Below are 19,369 nucleotides of genomic sequence, written 5' to 3'. Positions count from 1 at the left end.
ATTTTGCTGGATAGCCATGAGGGCAATGTGATGTTTGCATGGATTATTTGTTTGAGGTAATGCCAAATTGCAAAATGGGGTTTGGTTTGAAGCAGATTAAGGTGTCGTCATTGTTAAATTAGGGCAAGGGATGTTGTTAGGGTGAGGGGTGGTAGGGCTGAATTGATAGGCACGTGTGAGGGGTGGTAGGGCGGAGGTGATGGGCACAGTAGGTTTCTGAGGGGAGGTAGGGCGTTGGTGATGGGCACAGTAGGTTCTGAGGGGTGGTAGGGCTATGGTGATGGGCAGAGTAGGTGGCGCCTGGGAGTGAGAGAAACCCGCGCCGCACAGCACACACAGAAACAACTGACATGACAGGAGTAAACGTCATTGCGCATGCGCAAAAAAAAAAAAAAAATGCGTAACTATTCCGACGGATATCAGAGTTAACGCGGACATGAAGATAGGAAAAAAAATTAGTACATAACGCGGAGATCTCCGCAAAAAGAGAGCGAAATCATCACGAAAAAAACAACTACACTTCACTACAGAAATGCGAGTAATAGTACATCCCGCCCTTTATCTCTGTTTACTTTATCTCTCAACAAAGCTTATGGGGCCTACACACATAGCAATTTAGGGGCATTTTCTAAGCAATCTCAGTAGATCGCATAGAAAATGCCCCTACATCACTCCATGTGTAGGAGCCATAGCGATAGCGTCGCTATCACCCAGTGATTATAATCCAGCACGCTGGATAAATGTAGTTAATCGCCATCGGATGTTCACTGGAGAACACTGATCCTGACAGATCGCTCAGCACACAGTGCTGGCACTTGCTGAGCGATCTAGCATCGCTCCGATCGCTCAGTAAAATCTCCCCGTGTGTAGGCCCCATTAGTTTGTAACCACTGACCTAGATGACTGTGTCGTCAAATCACCATCGGGATTAATTATTTTTTTCTTTTAAAGCACTGATCTGCCCAAAGTTAGATGAACTAAATGTTTTTTCAGGCTGCTGTTAAGAAATGTGTGAGTCTGCCAGTTATTGGCAGCCATATTTTGCCATTTCCAGAGAGATTTTGAAAAGGAAACGATTTTGCAAAAGGGGAGAGCTATAAAAATCAGATGCATGCGTAAAAGGTCCATAAGTTAATATTTAAAGAAATAAAATAATAATACTAATAAATCCTCTATGTGAAATTGCTGATTTAACAGCATGCTCTTCGGAGATGCATGTTTAAACAGCGCACAGCTGAAACAACAGGCTGGTTTACATAGAAATCAGTCCTATAACATCACACACGCAGGATCTACAGAGTTATCAGTATCAGCCTCCCAGCGTAATAACCTGGCATCTTACAGTTGGGGAACTTAGCTACACCTCTCAATGTGCGCGGCAGACTCCTCAGACTTGTATTACAGCTGGCCGGCTAGATGTGTCAGGCCTTATTCTACAATATTACATATTGTGATAACGCAGACAGGAAGAGAGACAAGTGAGCTTTGTAATACATGGAAGAGGAAGAGAATACAACCTCCACTGTTTTACAGCGGAGATGGAAAGTGATTCATGAATTGCTATAAAGGAGAATATTCATGGACTATTCCGGAATGAAGGAATCATCCTTGGAACTGGGCACAGTTTGACGGGCGAGTTCTCAGTCACTAGAATTGCTTATACGTGGGAAAAATATCTCAGTAAAGAAAACTAATGGATTTCTACCACATCCGACATATGTAGATTGCAGATTGAAGCGGTTAGAGCACGGTCCGTGCCGGAACTGACACCTCTCTGTACGTACATGCTGGGCACTAGGACCTAAAGTCTGCAGAGAAGTGTAACCTCCTGCTTGATGCGCTACTGCACACGTGCAGACTGCAGCCATTTTGTTGTATAATGTGTCACATTACTGTGCCCCTAGGCCCATTGTAAAGACCCCCATACACTACTGCGAGGTATCGCATGTGATACCCTACCAAGTCACCCGGCATCTCCCAGACAACAAGATTGCATACGATATATCGTATACAGTCCTTTTGCATTTGATGTATCTTAGGCGATCCCAGTCATGACTGCGGGATTTGACAATCCTTGTGGCAGCCATGGCGATCTCCGTATCCAATCCAATGCGTACGGCAACTGCGCTTCGGAAAGAAATCTGAGGTAAAACATACCATACGACACTTTTCACACGATTTATCGGCCCGATGGGTCTAAATCCTGTGAAAAAGGGCCATATCGTATAAGTGTATGGGCACCTTAAGATTTGTGGAATCAACAAAGTCTCTACACTCCGCCAAACATCGGTCAAGTGATCCAGCTGACAATGATCATGATAACCAGCCACACAAACCAGCTGGATGATTACTGGATCCCACATGTGTAGAACAGCTTTCCATGGCAACCAATTGGATTTTAGCTTTTATTTTGTAGACTGTAGTAGATAAAGGATAGCTAGAATCTCATTGGTTGTTATATGGCAACACCATCACATGTCCTGTTTAGCAGGCCTGGGAGAGCTCCCCCTTAGAATAGGAATCCTGTTACTTGGATCTCACAGTCACAATGGCAGCCATCTTAACTTACTGGGTCTAAATATGTACAACACCGTAGGGTTACGAGAGGCCGTTATAGCGCGTTACCGAGGTTTCCACCTTACTAACAGCGGTGTGTATAGGAGCCTCTACAATCCTGGCTGTGTAAGTGCTAATTCCCAGTGAGAGCTCACATTGCAGTGTCTTTATAAGGACATAATCCCCTAGGCCTGCATCCTGTTAGGTAATAAAGCAAGTCGACACAGGTTCCCGAGCGCACGCTTGTCAGCAGAGAGCCGCACACTTATTTTGGGCCGTATCCAAACACATGGAAGTCATTCTGACGGAGGGATAATGTCTACAGCAGACTGGCCATGCTCAGGGTGTTCCAGATGTAAAAGAGCCAGGAGGGGCCATTAAATACACCGCTCGCATCTGTCGCACAACTACAAATCTCAGCATGCCCTGATGAACCTGATATGCAAGAAAATGGCAATATTTATATACAAAACCTATATTCAAAACCAAATGTAATAGCCTCCGATTTCGGCGGCAGTGTGGGATGCCGGTCTAACTCAGAGGTTTTTTTAAAGGGGCAATCAGTTGGCATTGCCGATTTGTAGGGAGCGGTCAGGGCCAATATGATGCAATTCTAAAAGAATTGCGTCATTTTAGCACCGTCCCCTGCCGAGGACCCACAATTTGCAGCATAACATGACATGTCACATGACAGGTATATTGAAGCATACTTGACTACCCTCTCGGAATGACTGTCAGGCTCCCGAAAATCGGGTCCCCTCCCAGCCCCCCGGAATGTGGGCATGTGTCCCGCTTGCTACTCTGAGCCCCCACACCTCCCTTCCCCGCTGACACAAATACAGGAGTTTGCAGGTCCGCAGAGAGGGGACAGGGGCTAAAATGATAAGATTTTTAAGCCCCGCCCCATCTTAATGGACCCGCATCGCAGCATTTGTGTGGCATGGGGATGGGGCTTGGGGACATCAGCCATGTCCCTGCCCCCTTGACGTGTGCCTCGCCAGGCTTCTCTCAGAGAGGCAACAATAAAAGTAGGCATGTATGTATTGGGTGCTTTTTTTGTATCACAAATCTTTTTGGGGAAGTTTTTATGAAAGTGGCTTAAAATGACCCAAAGATATACCTATACCCATTTTATGTACCCCCAATTTAATTTGAGCACCTTTTTTTCTGAAAAACTTGCCTTCTATAAGTTTTTTGTTTACATTCTTTTAAGAAATATTCATATTATTTATTACCAGTTTCTTAAATAGCGCACACATATTCCGCAGCGCTTTACAAAGTAAAGTTGAACAGTCACATCAGTCCCTGCCCCAGTGGAGCTTACAATCTATATTCCCTACCACATGCACACGCACACACAGACATTCTAGGGTTAATTTGTTGGGTGCCAATTAACCTACCAGTACATTTTGGGAGGAAACCCACGCAAATTCGGGGAGAATATACAAACTCCGCACAGATAGGGCCATGGTGGGAATTGAAGCAGTAATGCTAACCATTACACCATCCGTACTGCCCCAATTTACACAATGTAAGTACTTCAAATACTTTTATTATGACCACCAATGGGGGGGGGGGGATAGCAGATTTCGCCATTTTTACCTACACTTCTCTGGATTTGATGGCAGGAATTAACGCAAGAATATATTTTCACGAATTTGCAATTGAATAGAGCAAATTGCGGGAGAGTGCTAACTTGCGACAGGCCGCATTTCACTGTAATTTTTTGGCCATGACTGTCAAAAGTTAATCAGCGATTAATAGGATTCCCCCTAAATCATTATTAAGAGCCCAATGGGCTAGCAATCAGAAAACTCTGGAAATTGGGAGTTTTCAGAGGAAGTGGATTCCTGGAACCTGGACATTCTGAATACAGGATATTACATCACATTAGGAACATCACATTGCCTCATACCTCAGTGATATCTCAGTAACTTGATCCATTACAGCATTCATCCATATCAACATTGGCACAGCCAACTTTAGTACCATCCAATCAGCTTCTGTCATTTAAAGGCTGTTTCTGAACAATGTTTGACTCCAATGTTTGAAACATCTCCCCCTTTGTTATTTATTATCAATATATTTGTTTTATCAGAAGTACAAGCATATACTTAAAGTAAATGTCTGTGGAGATGTCTGAGGAGTCCCTTATCCTGAGTTAATATGCAACGTGTCTTGTTTAGCACAATGGTGCAATTAGAGAACAAATAAATAAAGTAGCCTTATGTGAAGTATGCGTGTGTATAACAGCCTCTGCTCTGTGTACCGTTACCAGTCAGACTGTACAATGTTTTTCCACAGTATTTCATTAGTGGTATAACTGCACGGCGGTGCCATTTATACTTTCCGTGATGTCAGGTTGCCGAGCAACACATCGTTAGCGTCTGGTCCCATCCGGCCCAGCTTATTCCTGCACTGCCACTGCCTCAACCTATCCATAGGCAGCCTGTATGAGGAAGGGACATCTATCTATCTTTATATAAATGTTGGAGACAGATAAAGTGGAGAGAGATAAAGTACAATTCAATATGGTGTATTCAATGCTTTCTGGGAGTATTCAGACAGTATTGAACTGACCCCCTGCCACACCCCGTTTCCCCCCCTCGCTAGGTATTTGGAGCTAGGGGGAAACTGCGTGTGCGGCCGCTAAAACAGCGAGGCTCGCGGCTAAATGCAGCGGGCTCCGTGCATTAGCCACGAGCCTCGCTGTTTGAGGGAATTTCCCAGGTGCGTTGAATAGGGTGAGTGGCCGGCGTGGGGAATAAACAGCGAAGATCGCTTGTTTTTGGCGATCCCCGCCGTTTAACCCCTTCGCAAGCCGCATTGAATACACCCCAATGACTCCTTAACTGTCAGTTTTCAAACGTAGGGTGGGAGATACAAAGTGCGTTACCCTCCGCACCAAAATCCCAGCGTACAGAGTGATATTACATATTGCGCATATCACTGCGTGTGTGCGGGATATGCGTGCTCTTGCAGGCGCTTGTGATGGCGCTAGGTTTGATGTGCTGCACATCAAACCTAGCGCCATCACTAGCAACACCATGCATGTTAATCCTTCAGTATGTACGGGCGATCTGGGCTATCGGGGATTCGGAACATATCCCCGTCGCTCCACTGTGTACCAAGCTATAGAAAACCAGACTGAACAATGCATTTGAATTGCTATCTGTATGCAAATTGGTGATAAATACTGTGCAAAACATTATGTAGGGTACACACCACGACGACCCGCTCACGATGCACATCGTGAGTGGGTCGTCAGTGTCTCGTCCGACCCGCTCACGGTGACGCGGGGGGGCACGACCCGCTCACGATGTGCACCGTGAGCGGGTCCGATCCGATGGCGACCTGAACCCGGCTGTATGGTCGTTCTTCAGATCCTACCTGCAGCAGGTAGGATCTGAATAACGACCGACCGACCCGCGGGGCCGCGCATCGGATCGGGATCGGACCAGAACAGGAAAAAAAAGGGCCCAATCTACCTACAATCTACATCCAATTGGTCGGAATTGGATCTAGATTGAGGGGATCGGGCCCTAGTCGTCCTGGTGTGTACCAGGCATTAGGCTTGCACCCCTCTAAATGAACGTTTCAATAAATCGGAACTATTTGGATGAAGCGTCCTCAGTGGTTAATAGAAATGACTGACTTGTGCAATGGTTTTGAATGTTTTATTGTATTTGTTCCTGGCGCATTCAGCTTCCAGTTAAAAGGTGTCTTATCTAATCGCAGCTGAGCTATTGCATACCCCGTCTTGTTCCCATCACAGAACACTGAACCTAAAATGCAAATTGTTTTATGGAAAATGACCAGTCATTCGTTTACAAAAGATCCGGGCTGTGATTATAGTGATCCCCATTAAAGAACAGCGCAGGGATACTGGAATCATACCTCACAACATTGGAGATAAGCTGAGCAGATAAATTATTCCTCCCCGTCTCCGTGCTACAGCCCCCTCATTACCCCAGAGAACAGGCAAACCTGTCAACTACCCGTTGATAGGGACAATTCAGAAGTAGCAGTGCTGCTGAAATTGGGACGGTTGTAAAGCATGCTAGAACTGCTGATAACAGAAGACAATAGCTTGCAGTAAGGAAGATAAGTACAGTGTTGCGCATCGTACCCATTAAAATGGTATAGTGCATGTTTACTTACACATAGGGGGTGATTGAATTGGTTGGACACTGACACTTAACACGTCATTTTATCCAAGAGAAATGTCGGTGAGAACCATTATACTACATAAGACACGGAACTTGTTATACCATTAATCTTACAACGCAGACTTTTGGACTTTATAAGCTGGACATTCTTTGTGATCAACTAAGTAGGTATATTTGCGCAAGTTGCAAGTGTGCCTCTGAAAAAAAAGGGGGTGTAGCATGCCAAAAAGTGAATGTGACCAGGGGGCAAGGTGGGTAAGGACTGTCCTAGTAAAATCAAACATTGGTCTCCACATGAAAAAAAAATATACACATTGGTCCCCACAGTAATAAAACACATTATGCCCCACAGGGGAAAACCCAAACACATTGTCCACCAAAGGAAAACACCCCAAACACATTGTCCTCACAGGGTAGAAAACCATAAAAACATTGACCCCACATGGAAAAAAAAGATATTGTCGCACATTGGGGAAAGAAATGTATTGTCCCACGCAGAAAAAAAAAAAAAAACAGCAGCAGCCAGCTAAGAATCACCCTAATTCCACTGCAATCGAATGGTTCAGTGTCCGTGACTGGCACTTTGGCCACCACTGTCTTTTTCACTCACTCCTCACTTGTACGTGCTTTTTGTTCATTTTTAAATGGTGTGTGTGTCATATTTTCGTGAAGGGACTGAGGGAACCATCATTGTGACCCTCTCTCCAGCTGAAGATCCAATTCTCCAGGGAAAGCTGCGTATGATCTTCAAGATCTGCCCGAGTCTTGATGCCTGAAGACTCCCGTAACCTAAGGGGCCTTATGGTTGTAAGGGATATGGTCCAAATATCTAATTCCTCAGTACATCATGAGCACCGCACTGGGTGCTTCAAACAAACACAAATAAAGAGTAGGCATTTCGGATAGCTGACACTGTGAGATGTGTTCTAGGTAAACATAAGTGGCTTCCTATGGATTGTTCCATGATCATTCACACAGACATCTGCAATGTATAAAGGCGTAAGCTGATTGCTCCAAGGCACAAAGTCCATGGTTACACACTGACACTGTCCCTGACTGCCCTATACAGTATATATTCCATTTATTTCAGTACTGACACCGTCAAAGTGTACCACGTCCCCTCGCATGTCGGCTCAAAAAAAAAATCAACCTCCCCAATGTCGACCTATTGCTTGTGTCAACCTTCCAACCCTGTCCACCTTAGCCATGCTGACCTATTACAGGTGTCATCCTTTAATGGTCGACCCAATGTATGTCAACCTAAATTGGGTCGACGCAATGGCCCATGCCCATTAATATGTATTCACGAGATGTGTAAATTTAAAAAGTGCACTATTACCATTCAGTAACCCTAATATGACGGGGATACAAGTTCTCCAAGGTCGTCAGACAGGATCACCAGTAACCTGTATGTATGCACCTTGATCACCAGCAATGTGCCACTGGGCAATATTTAAAAATGTTGGCACCTGGGCAAAAGCTGAACACGAAAACTAATTATCATATGTTGCTATTACTATTAGTTTCATAGAACTCAATTTGTTTTACAGCTTTTGTTTTATGTTGATTGCTACTGGTCACAGAGGTGCTCATTAGTCATAAAGACAGTATATGCAGGGCCGGATCTACAATTAGGCAGCTGCCTAGGGCGCCAGGATCCGGGGGGGGGGAGCAACACTGAGTCAAAATTAAGGATCTCTGGCCCTTATTCTGGTTGGTGCGGTAATATCCGCGTGCGTTCGTGCCGCCGATGTTTTGTGTCTGCGCATGTGCAAGCGGGGCGTACGGCAAAATCCCGCATGAAATGTGAACACTCCGAACAGGGGGTGGAGAGGGGCGTGAAGGGCTATTTGGGCTCATTACCATATGCATACGCCCCGCGTTTCATGGGCGTTCCCATGCAAACGCTGGGCGTACGTATGGTAATGCGGCCGTGACGCACGTGTAGGGGGCGGACATATGACATCGCCGGATGTCAGCTGCCCGCCCAGATCCCTGATTTTGCACGGAAAAATGTCCGTGTGGTCTGAGGTTGCGGGAGCTGGTGGACCACTCGGTCCTGCATTCGATGGTCTGCGACCATCGAATGATGGGGGAGGTTCCCTGAGATGGAGGAGGCGTATTCCATGAAAATTACACGTGCGGTCCGTTCGGCCAGCTTCTTACTGCGTACGGACGGAGTTGGCGATACGTATGGAAGGCGGGGTTTCGCACGCACGGTCCTGGCCGCATATTCGGATCCGGCCGCACCGATCAGAATAAGGGCCTCTATGAGGACGATTTCCTTGTTCTTCTTAATACAGGTGGTGGCTGTGGAACTTCTCAGACGCCACTTCCACACTTTTAATTGATGGACCGGAAAGTGGGTATTGGTGGCAGTGCGGAGTGGGGGGGGGGGGGCAGTAGATTGAATTTTTTGACTAGGGTGCTGCAAATCCTAACGCAAGAGCTGGGTATAAGCCGTTAGCAAACTACAGTTGTCCTTTCCCTTGTTTTGTCATATATGAAGGCACAGTACCCGTTTCCTGACCCGTTCTCTGTCTGACTGGTAATCCCATAAAAAAGACACTGACTGGGCTGATATGTCTGAGGTAAACAAATTAACTCCAATGTCTCGCTTGGGAACAAAACTTTTCAAAATACCATATGACCCACGAGCCTGAACAGATCCTCTTCTATAAACGTTCAGTAACACATGAGCACAAGTGATCATTTTACATAAAAAAAAAAAAAATTATTAATGAGGGCTGGGAACACAGCAATGCATTGTGGGATACTGCTGCTGGCCCGACTGTAACAGAGGTGTCCCCTTGCTTGTCAGACCATCCATAACCATAATAGAATAACTACACGTGTATACCAAGCTTTTAAGTGCAACAGAATATGCCGGCGCTATATAAATAAATATGGTACTTGTTTCCTAGCACGGCGCCCACTAAGCTTTTTGCTTAGTGGGCTATTCTGCATAGTGAAATCGCATCGCATTTTAGGGCCATGCGATGTGATTTTCCTATGTAATTTATTCACTGCTATCTCAGCCCCGGGCCATCGCATCGCATCTGCCGCAAAATCGCATGCGATCGCATGTCATTTTATAGGGTGTGTGATGCCATGACATTAGGTATACAATAATATGATTGTATGTCGCAAAAATAGGTTTAACGCACCCCCCACTATCCACGCCACCCCGAAGCGTGGCGAGCGCAGCGAGCCCCGTGAGGGGCGGTGCAACGCGTCCTGCGACTTTTTCCTTACCCTACTATCCACGTCGGCGCGGATCTGATGTTATATAGTGTGGCGAGCGCAGCGAGCCACCGAGCCCGAAGCGTAGCAAGCGCAGCGAGCCCCGTGAGGGGACACGGAATACATGTAAAGTAAAGCGATCGCCACGCTTCAGGGTGGCGAGGATAGTGGGGGGGGGGGGCGTTAAATCTATTTTTGGGACATACAATCATATTATTGTATACCTAATGTCATGGCATCGCACACCCTATAAAATCGCATGCGATCGCATGAGATTTTGCGGGACATGCGATGCAATGCGATGCGATATAGTGGTGTACAATGAGTAAACAAAAAATACATGAAAAAATCGTATCGCATCGCATGCCGCTATAATGGCCCATGCGATGCGATTTCCCTACGCTGTCATACGTAGAAAATCTGGCCGCCGTGCTAGGAAACAAGTACCATAAATATTAATATACAAACGTTACTTAAATGGGGTACCCTTGTTTTAATGGGTGAGATTGGGTTATAGGGTTATACGTTTTTGTGGAACGTCCCTTTACCAATGCAAGCATTCTCCTTGCACTATGTACTAATATGGCCAGCTTTTGCAATGTGCTATTTAGAGAATTCTCCGTCAAGATCCTGAAATACGTGTTCTAAAAACGTTTTGGGTTGACCTGAACAGTAACTTGCAGTAGAGGAGGTTACAATGTCTCCAGTGTCTTTGCTGCCGGTCCCTAGCGCTACTCAGTGCTTCGAGAATGGACTGATATGCATCGTATCCGGCGTCATTTCTGCTGGGATTTGCAACGCTGCAGGTGGAGTCTCAAGACCTTATTCAGATCATTCGATCCTCCGTGCATTCGCACGGAGTACCAATGTTGTGCGTTGACGCATTTCTGCTCATCTGCAGACGCAGAGTGAATGCACCCATGGTGAACATTCTGTAAACCATGGACGGGGGGCGCCGGGCAGCCAAATTACCATATAGGAACGCCCAGCGTTTCATGAGGCCATGACGCGGGTGCGTTGTGTGGGCAGCTGTCATATCACCGGATGTCAGCCGCTGCCCCCCCCCCCCCCCAGCGTCTGATGGAGCCTTGCAGCCTTGCGAATCAATCAGAATAAGGTCCTCAATGCAAAGTCAGGCAGCAGAGGCATTTGCATCATTTTCCACAGCTGCCGCCTACAAATTAGTTGCTGCAAATGCATTTTATGTACATTCTGAATGAGGACTTAGGGGGTTATTCAGACCTGATAATCGATAGACTACGCACGTGCATGGTTCGCAGTACGCATGTGCAGGCAACATGTACACGGAACATGCAGACTGGAGATCCGGAGGATGTGTCACATCAGAATGCACGGAAGGAGCATGGTACTGTTAAGTGCAATACTCCCAGGCATTCCTCCGCTAATTGCATTTCTGCCACAATCACCTAATGATCACAAACACTTCATCTTGGCTGCACAGTAATGCTAGGCTGCCGGCCCTTATTCCATGCCCACTGCTGCTGCCACATTCACACCACGGAAATAGACATTGCACAAGCAAAACTTCAGGGTTGCCAAACTTACTGGATAGATCTGCTATCTGGATGTCTGCTAGATCTGCTTCCTACATGATCTACGTCATACAGAACATTATCCACAAACTGGGCCCAAAAATCAGAAGTGTAGCTCAATTTCATTCTACTGCCTGTTTTTTGGGGGAGGGGGGGGATAGCAATGGACTATTAGAGGTAAATGTATTCAAGTGTGAGTTTTTAGAAGTAATCGGTTGCTATGGGTAACATCGATAACTTGTAAAACCTCCCACTTTAGTCAATTTAAATCTAAAGCTGCCCATACACTTATACGGTACGACCCTTGTTTACACGATTTCGACCTTTGGGGCCGATAAATTGAGTGAAAAGTACCTTATCGTATGTGTTTGACCTCCGATACGCGGTCCTGTGTATCGGATAGGGCCCACAGATCGCCATGGCTGACACAAGGATTTCCCGCAGCCACGACTGTGAATCGCATACGATACATTCTATGCAAAAGGAGCACATTTGGTGTGACGTATGCAATCCTAGCCACCGTGCTCCCATGGCTCACTGCCACCCACCGAACAGAACAACACTTGAATTGCCCCATTGGGTGCCATTTACTGGCTGCCTGGGCGCAAACCACTTGAAATCCTCCCATAGAGGTAAGGAGCACCTTTTTATGATATAGAGTTGGGCCTTACGCTCTAGTGCTTAAAGCTACTGGCTCGGATGCAAGGGGAACACTTTATTAGGCAGTCACCCCCTGCGTCGGTTAGCATACTCCGCCAGGCCTGCCGGTCTTTGCCATCATGTAAGTTGGGCGAGATTTAGCATGGGCCAAGCCGCAGTGCATGCTGGTAATGTCTGCCACTAGATTTGATAATACTTAGAACAATACAATCATCGCTGTATTACTTCTGTGGAATGTTGACAGACCGACCAGTGCATGTGTTGACTGCAGCATACCTGTGAAGTACGTCATTTAAAAGTGAATTCCTACAGTACGCACCCCCTATACGCCCAACTTTTTTTTATTTAGCACAAATCTTAAGGCTTAAGGCGCTTAAAATTTATCAACACAGATAATACCCAAATATATGTATATATAGGCAATACATGAAGTGTGTACACAAAAGTGACAATATACTGTCTCGTCTGTTACACAAAGCGTTAAAGAGCCTAATTTTAGGGCTCGGGGGACGGGATTATCCAACAATAACACAATGCCAAGACAAGACCCTCCTAACAATACAAGAAGCACAATGTTCCTTAAGACCTGAGCCCTTAACTTCCTCCTACCCCCCACCTCCCCCACAGCCATAGCAGCCACCCCCTCAGCTACTCTCAGACAGGGTTACTGCAATCTACTACATGGGTCCCTATATAAAATAGCCAACTAACTAACTATACAGATGTGCTAGACTGCTCCACTATCCAGTGCTGGTGGGCACGGGTGCCCTCCTGTAGGCACAGGGTGGGGTACAGAACACTGCTGTGCAGCACTTCAGAGAGCTCTGTGCCAGGAGATAATATTTTAGGGAGGGCAGGCTCTGCAGAGGTTATTTTAGCAAGCACACTGAGAAGATGCCAACATGCTCTGCCCATTGGAATGTCTGAGGGCATGGTGGAGGGAGGGTCCCTCAATGCCAGTCTTTGGAGGAGGGGGAAGATAGGAAGCTGAGGGGTGCATGCATCCCATACCCAAAATTAAGAGGCCTCTTCCTCTACACATCTCATGCAACAGGCCCCTGTACAGCTGGAGGGATGGGAGGGAGGGAGAGGTTCCTCTGCTGATGGAGAAGGCAGGGACAGTGTAACCCCCCTCCAGATGCATACACATGAACACCACCCAGACCAAAAGCTGAAAAAGGGGGACACACACTCACCCCACTGGGCTTCTCTTCCTCCTGCTGTGGGGGTCTCCTCTGTGCCAAGGAGGGTCTGTGTGCAGCAGGGGGGCAGGGAGGGTGCTCCTCTCCCCCCACCCCTCCCAACTCCGGGTGAGAGCGCAGAAGAGGCCACGGGTGGAAGAGGATCGGGTGTCTGATTCAGCCTCAGACCAGGGAGAGATGTGTGAGGGAGCCAGGGAAGGATGATGGGAGGAGAGAAGGGAGGAGGGTGAGAGAGGGAAACAAGAGCCTGCAAGGAAGGGAGGGGGAGAGAGAGAGTGAGTGAGTGAGAGAGTGTCCTGGTTCCCTGCTCCCATAACAGAGACAGCCACACTGTACCCTACAGACAGATACAATGTATGGTAGGAGTGACAAGGGGGTATAGTGCTATACTAACAGGGGGGAGGGGGGGTGAGTGGGTGCTACTAGTAGTAGGACCCACATGAGACCCTTGGAGTAACTGGGTAGGCTTTGATCTGAATGTCAATCTACTGTGGAACTACAAGTCCCAGCATGCAGCAAGCTGGGACTTGCAGCTCCTAAACGGCTGGTACGCTGCCGGTTGCTGCCACCCTGTGGGGTGAAGTCGTCATCATATATAAAGTTGGTCAGTATTGGAGCATACTGTGTTCCCAGGCATGCCCATATAACAGGGGGCATGTGTGCAGAACATGGTGCTGTCTGTGGGTGCCAGCCAGTGGCTATGGGCTGGGGCGGAGCAGGGGGGTAGACTAAGTATAAATATTAATAATAATAATAAGACTTGTCACCATGAAGACGTAGGACTAAGGGGGTTATTTTGGTTCACTCTTTCTGACAAATTCCTTCTTAGATGGACAAAACCATGTGCACTGCAGGTGGGGCAGATGTTATTTGTGCAGAGAGAATTCGATTTGGGTTGGGTTTTACTTCAAAGTAAGATCTATATGGCAGTGTAAAAATAAAGGGGTACTTGTGTAGTATCACGGCTCCCACGATGGGCATCGTATATGAAAAAATCGCATTGCATCGTATGCCATCGCATGCGAAGTGATGCCATGCCATGCCATGCCATTTTTCACAGAAATCATTGACATGTGTTAAAATCATGTTAAATGCACCCCAAAGGGCATTTGTTACTGTAGCACCCCCACTATGAATGCCAACCCGAAGCGTGGCGAGCGCAGCGAGCCCGCGAGGAGCGGCGGTGCGCGTCCTACGACCTTTTCATACCCCCACTATCCACGTCGGCGTGGAGTTGAGAATAGAAAGTGTGGCGAGCGCAGCGAGCCCCGGGAGGGGACGCGGATACCTTCACAGGTATCCGCGTCCCCTCGCGGGCTTCACAGGTATCCGCGTCCCCTCGCGGGGCTCGATGCGCTCGCCACGCTTCGGGTTGGCATTGATAGTGGGGGTGGTACAGTGTGAAAAAAGACATTTGGGGTGCATTTAATATGTTTGCTACTAATTTAAATGCATTTGTGATCAAAATCGCATGCCATCGCATGGCATGCGATGCGATGGCATGTGATTTTTACAACAAATTCATAAAAAACCTGGAAAAATCGCATTGCATGCCATCGCATGCCACTACATATGGCATGCGATGGGAGCCGTGAAAGTATACAAGTACCAAATAAAGCAGTCCCTATTTTCCCTGCACAGAAACAAAATAACTCACCCAAATCTAATTCTCTCTGCACATGTTACATCTGCCCCCTGCAGTGTACATGGTTTTGTCCATCTAAGAAGGAATTTGTCAGAAAGAGTGAACCAAAATAACCCCCTATGGGCGGGATGTATTAACATACATCGCCGCCCTTCGCACGGCAGCCGCCGCGATGCTGCCGCATATGTACTAACATATGCGGCCAGCATCGGGTTGCGGTGACGGAGACCCCGCGATACCTGTGATGTTGGCTGCGGGGGTCTCCGTCACCTCCCAGCGGCTGCCAGCGTCCCCCTGTGTCTCCTCCTCCCCCTGAAGCCAGATGTCCTGCCGGCTGTGACACCAGGGGGAGGAGATGATCACAGGAGGACGGGAGGGGGTGGGCGCGCGGACGGCGGGCGGCGAAAGAAGCCCATAGGCTTCTATAGGGTATCGCCACCCAGACGCTGCGGACGTTTATTGATACATAGGAAAATGCCGTAAAACGGGGGTTTTACGGCATTTTCCCTTTAGTAAATCTCGCCCTTAGTGAGACCCACACATCGCTCCATGATGGTCACACACCCTGAAGGTGCCCACACACGGATAGATTTTATGACCAATCCAATCTCTTATACAATTTGCATTTAAATCCAGAACACTGCAAATCATATAATACATCATTGCTACATAGTTCGTCATGACTACAGGAAACGTGTGTGCCACATTGTGCACGATAGGTCGTTCATCTTTCCGCATGTTGAAGGGATCAGCAAGCTAGATGAACGACTGGCAGGTACGTGCATTGGATCATTATCATGCACCTTCACCGGGGTCTCAGAATAGGGATGGCCATCGGCCGGTTACCCATCGATGGTCGCCATTGATGGTACCATTGAATGGGCAACCTGAATGCTATGAATTCATCTGCAAGAGAACCCTCAATGGTTTCACCCATCGATAGTCAGCCCTGCTTTACACTATGGTAGGTTGTGGGCCAATAAGAGCATGGAGGCGGAGCTTCTCAGGAGTGTCAGGGGCGGAGCTAAACTCAGTGTACTGGCCCTTTGTAAAAAAAAAAAGTTCCTTGCTTCTGCATCGTCGATGGTGGAAAACCATCTGAATCTCTCCTGTCGATGGCAAACGTATTCAACATTGGTCATAGACTATCAATGATTTCGAATCATCGATGGTTGATGTCTGTGCCTACCTCAGATCCTTTCTGCTTCATTGCCAGACCTGTTTGTTTCAGCTGGTGTAAAATACCCGCTTGTATATTATTACAGATAGGTGTCTCTTACTTTGCTTAGATGTATTCATTTATATTACGACATTAGCTGTTCTCGTGTGAAAATGGGAAAATATTACACAGTATAGCCATTTAAGTTTGAGGACAGATGTACTAAGACTTGGAGAGCGATAAAGTGGACGGAGGTAAACTGACATTTTTCAAACACTTTATCTCTCTCCACTTTATCACTCTCTAAGGCTTAGTAGATCTGGTCTTGGATGTCCATAATTGAGGTAAAATGTCTTACTTTATTAGGTTAAATTTGAGATTCCATCAAAAACTTTCATACTGTAGAAACAGCTGGAAAATGACTTTGGGACATATATATCAAGCTTCAAAAGTGATAAAGTGGAGAGTGATAAGCCAATCAGCTCCCACATGTCATTTTTCAATACTAGCCTATGACATTGCAGTTAGTAGCTGATTGGCTGGCTGTTTATCACTCTCCATTTTATCACTTTTTGAAGGTTGATACATCTGGCCCTTAGAAACTATTTTGAGCATCCTTCCAAAAGGGAAGTGCCGCTTGCTGCACTCACTGCCCGCCAGGCCCACTTTTCTATTAAAATCTATGAAAAAAAATTGAAGTGCAGTCAGGCCATTGTGCGGTTCCCTAAGCAGTAGTGTAAGCCGCGTAACTCCTAGAGACATTGGAGGTGTAGTGTAAGCCGCGTAACTCCTAGAGACATTGGAGGTGCTAGCCACCAGGCTCCATCTGTCAGAGGGGCACCAAGAAAGAAAGACAGAGGGCTGAATTAAGATAGATCTCTCCCCACTTGTGCTATGTTTGCTACAATCACTACTGACTCACAAAACCCCTTTGCAGCCCCCTTGAGCTGAAGATGTGTGATAAAAGATCAAAGTTTATATATATATATATATATATATATATATAGTGAGCTATAGCTCTGCTGTTGTGTGTTATGATGAAAGAGAGGTGAGCAGAAGTCGTTTTAAGGAAATACACTAATTAATTATTATAATAAAACTTTTACATTTTTTGTTATCAAATAACCTGCTCCTGTCATTTTTCAAAGACAGCCTGTAAAATGTAAGGCAGAAGCTGGCTGGCTGGTACTTTATCTCTCAAGGCCATATTTAATATAATTTGCAGCTGAAATAAAAAAAAATCCTTATCGCCACATCTCCAAGATGTGCCATTGGCGAGTCGCTGAGAAGCCGGAACATATTTCACCTTTCTGGTGACTGGTATGACCTTACCTTACACCTTTAACACTTACGGGGTTATTTTGGTTCACTCTTTCTGACAAATTCCTTCTTAGATGGAGAAAACCATGTGCACTGCAGGTGGGGCAGATGTTACTTGTGGAGAGAGAAGTAATCTCCCTCTCTCCCTCATTTGTCTAGCAATCTCCCTCTCTCCCTCATTAGTCTAGCAATCTTCCTCATGTCACCTAGCCCACATTACACTGTTACATCATAATTATCTCCCCTCCTGCATTCCGCAGGAGACTCCCTGACAAAGCAGCAATCTCCCTCATTAGTCTAGTAATCTCCCTCATGTCACCTAGCCCACATTACACTGTTACACAGCAACCGTGTAACCGTGTAATGTGGGCTAGGTGACATGAGGGAGATTGCTGCTATGTCAGGGAGTCTCCCGCAGAATGCAGGAGGGAAGGTAACTATGATGTAACAATGTAATGTGGGCTAGGTGACAGGAGGGAGATTTCTAGACTAATGAGGGAGAGAGGGAGATTGCTGATATGTCAGGGAGTCTCCTGCAGAATGCAGGAGAGGAAGTAACTATGACGTAACAGTGTAATGTGGGCTAGGTGACATGAGGGAGATTGCTAGACTAATGAGGGAGAGAAGGAGATTACTGCTATGTCAGGGAGTCTCCTGCAGAATGCAGGAGGTGAGGTAACTATGATGTAATAGTGTAATGTGGGATAGGTGACATGAGGGAGATTACTAGACTAATGAGGGAGAGAGGGAGATTGCGTCTGTGTCAGGGAGTCTCCTGCAGAATGCAGGAGGGGAGATAATTATGATGTAACAGTGTAATGTGGGCTAGGTGACATGAGGGACATTGCTAGACTAATGAGGGAGAGAGGGAGATTGCTAGACTAATGAGGGAGAGAGGGAGATTGCTGCTATGTCAGGGAGTCTCCTGCAGAATGCAGGAGGGGAGGTAACTATGATGTCACAGTGTAATATGGTCTAGGTGACATCAGGGAGATGGCTAGACTAATGAGGGAGAATGCAGGAGGGTAGGCAGCTATGCATAGAGGCCACATGGCATCCTCACACAGAAGGATTTGGTTACATCAGAGCAAAGGTCTCTCTGACTGCCAAAAGCCCCCTGCCCAGTGACTGGGATGATTCTGTAACATGGAAGGATCTTCCCATGCGTGCCAGACTCAGCTCGCTGCATTAATCCCCATCTGCTATCAGATCGCTCACCAAGGTTATTCTGCCATAAACAAACACATTTTATAGGCCAATACCCTTACTTTACATAATTATTATTGTACTGACTAAGCCAACAAACCCCGTGAGGTAACTGACACAGGGTGTCACAGAGACATCAGCTGCTCAGCTCCTTATCAACAATCAATTCAAAAGTATTGAACACTCCGATAAAGCCCTCGCACTTCCCCCATGAGCTGTTCAGGTATTAACCATTAGCGATAGCAATTCACCATCGATGATTTGAAATGATTGATTGTGGTGGCTACTTTTTCCATCGATGGGGAGAACCAGATGGTTTCCCACCATTGATGATCCTGAGCTACCAAGTGTCAGGACATGGAGCCTAGCTCTGACACCTACCCTGGGCTCTGATTGGTTTGCAGCTTAAGCAGAGGTGACCATCAGTGGATTAAACCATGAATGATTGTACACCATCAAGGTAATCCATCAATGGTACTATCGATGGCAACCATCAACAGAAAACCCACCAATGTCCATGCCGATTAAACATTAAAGACAGTGGAGTAGCGCACCAGTGGAGAATCGCCTCTAGCAACCAGCTTAAACTGATCATTTTTAGAACGTATTTTATGCATGCTAAGTCAAAGCTTATCGGTTGCTATTGGCAACTCCGA

The 19,369-nt window shown here is 46.6% G+C and overlaps 1 protein-coding gene across 1 annotated transcript in view; it reads right to left on the bottom strand.

Moving 5' to 3' along the window:
- Positions 1 to 13,645, bottom strand: part of EPN2 (epsin 2) — a 48,257-nt gene extending 34,612 nt beyond the window's left edge. Inside the window, exon 1 of the mRNA XM_083152772.1 lies at positions 13,378 to 13,645. The gene's annotated coding sequence lies outside the window, so the exon portion shown is untranslated. The remainder of the gene's footprint in view (positions 1 to 13,377) is intronic.
- Positions 13,646 to 19,369: the final 5,724 nt, after the last annotated feature.

This window comes from Crinia signifera, chromosome 7 (genome assembly GCF_055691185.1).
Source record: "Crinia signifera chromosome 7, ASM5569118v1, whole genome shotgun sequence".
In the NCBI taxonomy this organism is placed as follows: Eukaryota; Metazoa; Chordata; class Amphibia; order Anura; family Myobatrachidae; genus Crinia; species Crinia signifera.
This window is presented reverse-complemented; position numbering and strand designations above follow the sequence as displayed.